We start from the raw sequence: 6,000 nt of genomic DNA, 5'->3' as shown, positions 1-6,000 counted from the left end.
AAAACAAGGAAGCCAAAACGCTAACAAACTAGGACAAAGAGTAAACAATTAAAACATTGCGAACTCTCGAAGACACCATGGAAGCGATATTGCATGCTTATGAAGAACATTTGGAGCATTCAGAAAAGCATTTATTTAAATAAAATCCCCAAGGATTTACTAAATGTCAGGCAGTGAAATTAAAATGTCAGTATATGGCAGAGAGGTCAAAATAGAATTAATAACATGGAGGCTAATTATTCAATTTGATACAATTTAACTAATCTTTGTGAGCACCTACTATGTGCTAGGCACTGAAGTAGGCCCAGCAGGGGATACAAAGATGAGCAAGAAGAGGCTACGGCCCCCAAAGAGTTTACAATCCACTAAGCGTGGTAAGAGAAGAATGCAAATTCCAGATATACAAGGAAAAATAGTAAATGCTATAAGAAAGCAGCAAAATGGAAAAAGAGGGAAAAGGGTTACATCAATCGCAAAGATCAGGGAAGGCTTTCATAGAATAAGTAAAAATAGAGACGGTCCTTGACTGACAGATGTGTAGAAAAGATTAACCAGATGGAGAGTCAACCCAAGTAAAATCAGCGAGATAGGAACTCATGGTATATTCAAAGGACAGAAATTAGTTTAGTTTTTCTGAGATATAGCACTCAGTCAAGAGGGAATGTGGCTGGAAAAGTAGGTTGGCGGTTCCCCAAAGAGAGCCTTAAAGGGTAGGTGCAAAGTCTTTTTTATTCATGAAGGGCAATAGGGAGTCATTGAAGGTTTTTGCAAAGGAGCAGTCTATTCAGAACTGGCTTTAGAAAGATTAATCTGAAGGCCATGTGAATGATGAATGGGAGCTAGAGAGATCAATCAGTCAGGTATCTGGCTCAGTTTTAAACAGAAGAATTTGGAAAGAAAGCAAGAAGGAGGGTAGGAGGACACACATGCAAAAGACAGGGCAATGTCCAAATCCAGAGCAGAAGTTCTCAACTCTGGCTGCATGGTAGAATCTTGGGAGTAACTTTATCAAAATCTTGAATACCAGATCCCACTACAAACCAATCAAATCAGAATCTCTGCAGTGGGGCCCAGGCATTGGGATGTTTGAAAAGCTCACCAGGTGATTCCAATATGCAGACAGTGTAGACACTCGCTTCTTCTTCAAGAAGTGCCGGGAGCAGCAGGCTCGGCATCACCTGGGAGTGTGTCAGAAATGCAGACTCTCAGGCTGCCCTGCTCAGAATACATTAACCAGGTGCCCAGGAGGTATGCCTGTTTAAATTAGAGAAGCACAAACAAGTGCTTCCGGGGCGGGCCCTAAGATGCTGCAGTTCTAACCAGCGCCAAGGTGAGGTCAATGCCGGGCCACAGACCACACTTGAGAAGGTGTTAGAACTGCAAACTCTGTGCATGGCCAGGCCACTCAATGGGACTTCTGTTCTGTTCCTGACATCCAGTTTCCCCCCATTCACTCCACTTCCTACTGTCAGACCTCATCACCACCTCTGCACACCTGTCACCAGCTTCACAGGTCTCAAGAACAACTCCAAAAAAACAGTTTAACTTTTCCTCAAAACACTAAACAGAATTACCATACAACCCAGCAATTCCACTCTCAAGTATATACCCAAAAGAATTGAAAGCAGGGACTCAAACAGACACATACATCAATATTCATTGCGGTATTATTCACAATAGCCGAAAGGTGGAAACAACCCAAATGTCCATGGACAGATGAATGGATAAATGTATATGTAGAGAGAGATATACACCACATCTTGTGGAATATTATTCTGCCTTCTGGAATATTATTCAGCCTTAAAAATCAAAGAAATTCTGATATATACTACAACATAGATGAACCTTGAAAACATTGTGCTACATGAAATAACTCAAACACAAAAGAACAAATATTGCATTAGGGCCCTGGGCCTTGCTTTCTCAGCAGAAAGCCCCCAGGACCTTTGCAACCATGTGTCCTTCTGGCTCCATTCTGGCCAGGGAGCCCAGCTACTGGGATTTGTAACTACCTGGGCCTGGCCAGCCCGGATACTCCCTTATCCCACGAGAAGAACATCACATCTTGCAGGGACACAGAGCCTCTCCATGTGAGCTACTGTTCTGGGAACGCTGGTCGTGCCAAGGACAGCCCTTTGACAAGCATGCAGCCCTTGTTCCTCTGCCTACTTAAGCAAGTTTCTCTTAGGGGGCGGTTGCGGGTGCACACTTCCATCCATCCAGCCGCCACTGGACATGCTCCCATAAGTAGGACCCAATAAACCTATATGTCTCCTTCACAGTCTCTGGTTGTTTCTTTGGTCTCTCGGCACAAAATCCTGCCATCCTAGCCCAGTTGGGCTTGCAGCCTTACATTGCATGATTCCACTTATATGAAATATCTAAGATAGGCAAACTCATAGAGACAGAAAGTAGATTAGAGGTTATCAAGGGCTGGAGGGAAGAAAGAATGAAGAATAATTGCTTCATGGATACAGAGTTTCTGTTTAGGGTGGTGAAAAAGTTTTGCAAATAGATACTGGTGGTGATGGTTGCACAACATTGTGAATGTGATTAATGCCACTGAATTGTACATTTAAAATGGTTAAAATGGCAAATTTTATGTTCTATATATTTCCCCACAATTAAAAAGAAAAAAACACTCCATCTCTGCCACTTAACTGGGTTCTGAGCACCCTGCTCCTGGTCCCTGGCTCTACAGCTTCCTTCTGGATTTATCCCATTCCCCCAAATGAGAAACTCCGTGGGCTCCAAGTAAACTCACACAGACACCAAGGAAACAAGGTCTTTATAGTACCCAGATACTTCAAATCACAACATTTAGCCTTTAACCCCAGTCTCCGAGGTACTTGGGTTGTCACATTCCTTTCAGCTCATTGCGTGAACACTGGTTTCTCTGCCAGGAATGCTGCACTGTCCATTTCACCCCAAACAATCTCAGATTGGTCCAAGGTCTTCGCCTCCACCTTCTCGCAACACTCAGAATCCTAGCTGCTGTGACTTTATCAAAAAGACCCACATTCCACAAGCCAACAGGTCTAAGGGCGGATGGCAAAAAGTCCATTTCAAACAGCATAGGACATTCTTAATGCCCAGAACCCATGAGGCCTAAAATGACCAATATACATAAAGGGAAAAGATGAGTCCTCCCACGCACATTCTTTCCCTGGAACTGAGACTGTCTGGCTTGATGTTTGGGACAATGACAAATTGTTCTGGGCAGATTTTCCAGAGTAATCCAAGATCCCTGAGTCCCTCTACACAAATTGTCTACTATGGTGACTTAATTTCATGTTTTTAGTTTTAAGGAGAAGGGATTTGGATAAATGTTCTAATGCAGTAATTAGCAGTTACATTAATAGCATTGATTTCCCATTATGTTGTCCCATTATTCTAATTATATTTCTCTTTAAACAATTTTTCAGGCTGTAATCTTCTTCTTAGATGAGACTGGTACCCTAAATAACCTCCCCTCTCCATTGTGAAACCAAATGGTAGGAGTCCTCTGCTATTTAACCTCACATCACACGTTTTTTTAAAAATCACTCCGAAGAGCCCCAGGCCAATGTCTTCTCTTGAGTAATTCCCTCCAGGACCCAGAACCAACATGGCAGCAATCAAAGCAGGTGGTCATTTGGCGGGGCTCTTAACACAAACAGCTCCTTGACAGCCCACTAATATGCCTGAAATCCTACCCCTAAAGAGCCCTTTTGGAGAATCTTTGTGGGCTTTCAGTCTGCAATAGTTGCTGGAAAGAGTAAGGCATACCAAGCAACAATATGGAAAGAATACCACTTATCAAGAGCCTGTAGGTGCATCAGGTACTCTTGGGTTATAGCTAACACTCAACATTTCAGGCACTAGTCTAAGTACCTTCCATATATTAAGTCATTTAATTCTCTCTAAAACCTCTGGGAGGTAGGTAATATTATGATCTTCATTTTGTACATGAGGAAACTGAAGCTCATCCAGCACCATCTAGCAAAGAAGGGACACAGCCAGAATTCAAACCCAAGCAGGCTGGCTGCAGGATCTGTGCTCTTAACTGCTATTCTGCACTCTGATACATTTTTTATTAAATCACCTCATGAGGCAGGTATTTTATACCTGTTTCAGCAGATGAAGAAGCTAATGATCAGAGAGGTTAAATAATTCACCCAAAGTCACACAGCTAGTAAACACCCCAGTTACGCTATAAACTCAGGTGTGCCTGACTCCAGAGATTTGATCCTTCCCTTCTGCTGCCTATCCAAGAAGAATATAACAAAACATCCAACCGTGATGGCTATTTAAGAGCAAACCTAAACAACTGGGAAATGAGAAATAATGTAATAGGCCACATGGTCTGCTAAGGGAAAGAATAGCAGATAGGTACGGCACAGCCTATTAGCTGATCGACAAATCTATTTCCTCTTCCTCCCAGGCACACAGACTGCATTTCCCAGCATCCTTGTAGTCAAGTGTGACCAAGCGACTGAGTTTTGGCCAGTGGAATGTGGGAAGACAATCTTGAGACACAATCCCCCCACTTTCTTTTCTCACGCCCTAACTGAAAGGAGAGGCTCCAAGAACCTAGATGAGTGAGGAGCCACAAGAGTGAAGGAGCCTGGCTTCCTGATCAGCCATGAGGAACGCTGCACAACCAGAAACAGACCCAAAGGATTGTGGCAGCAAGAAGTAAACTTGTACTGTTTCAAGTCATGGAGATTTCAATTTTACCTCTGATAGCAACTAGTGTTACATTAACTAATAATTCCATTGAATAATTCAATAGAAGTTGAATGCTCTCATAAAAATCTTAAAATATATGTCATTAACCTACTGTTGTGTTTTGGGTAGAAAGGAAATAAACAACTCAGGATGGAAAGCCAGAGATCATGTGATACGTACCCACCAAACATTTGGTAAAATTGTCCCTGCAGTAACTTGGAAGGCAGCTCACATGTCTACTGGCTTTCACTCCGAATGAGATGAGCTGCCATTGGAGGTTTTGAGCAGCTAGGTGACATTATTGGACCTTATTAGATGAATCTCTCTGGCTGCCGTGTTGAGAATAGGCTGGGGGTCAACGGTAGAAGCAGGACAACCAGTCAGGAGGCCACTTCCACTGACCACAAGGAATGAATTCTTGGGATGAAGGTTCTCATCCTACAGCTCAATGATGCTTGGTTCTCCTAAAAAATGTTTCTGAGTCACCAGACCAGACAAAATTATTACCACTGATTCTGAGTACATTATTGTTTCTGATCAATGACTAATTTCAAAAACAAATTGAATATGGAGAAAGGACATATATCACACTACTCAAATTTTTCTTTGTTAAAATTCTTTTCATATGATCTTAACATTATATTTACATTAAAAAGAAATTCCACAGATGTCTAATTTGTTTAAAGTGTCCTTAAATATGTAATTTTGTTGCTGGTAGTATTGCGTCTTCTCTAAATTTTGGATGCACAAAAATATAAATGATCTTTAGGAGTCTGCCAACTGCACAGAGCCTGAGAGATTTACACTTGGCCTTCCTGATATCACATCCACCGTTCAGTTCTACCACTGAAACTGCCCAGGGCATAAGCATGAAGCCCATAAAGCGAGATAGTAGGAAAAACCACCTCCTATGCTTCAGTTTAACATCTCCCTATCCCACCGCTCATATAAGCCCGGAAAACATGTTCCTGCAGGGACACACTCCATCTATTTTCCACTTACAAATGGCTAAATCAAGTTTATTGTATCTCTTCCTATGGTTGTTATCACGTGTTAAGAAAATCCTAAGAGATTCACAGGGCCAAGAGCAGGATGTTTGGAAGACTATGAAGAAGTAGGAATTCTAGAAAGCAGTGTTTATCCTTCACTTATTTCCAAATTCTAATTTAACCAGGAGTTAGAGGCAATCACAGCGCCCCATGCACTAGATTCTGCTTAATTGCCTAAGCCTGGGGGTAGCTTATTTGTTAACAACTTGTTTCTGATCCATGTCTTTACTGATATTTATGT

The sequence above is a fragment of the Equus quagga genome, chromosome 19 (assembly GCF_021613505.1).
Source record: "Equus quagga isolate Etosha38 chromosome 19, UCLA_HA_Equagga_1.0, whole genome shotgun sequence".
Lineage (NCBI taxonomy): Eukaryota > Metazoa > Chordata > Mammalia > Perissodactyla > Equidae > Equus > Equus quagga.
The sequence above is the reverse complement of the archived record's forward strand: the minus strand, read 5'-3'. Positions refer to the sequence as shown.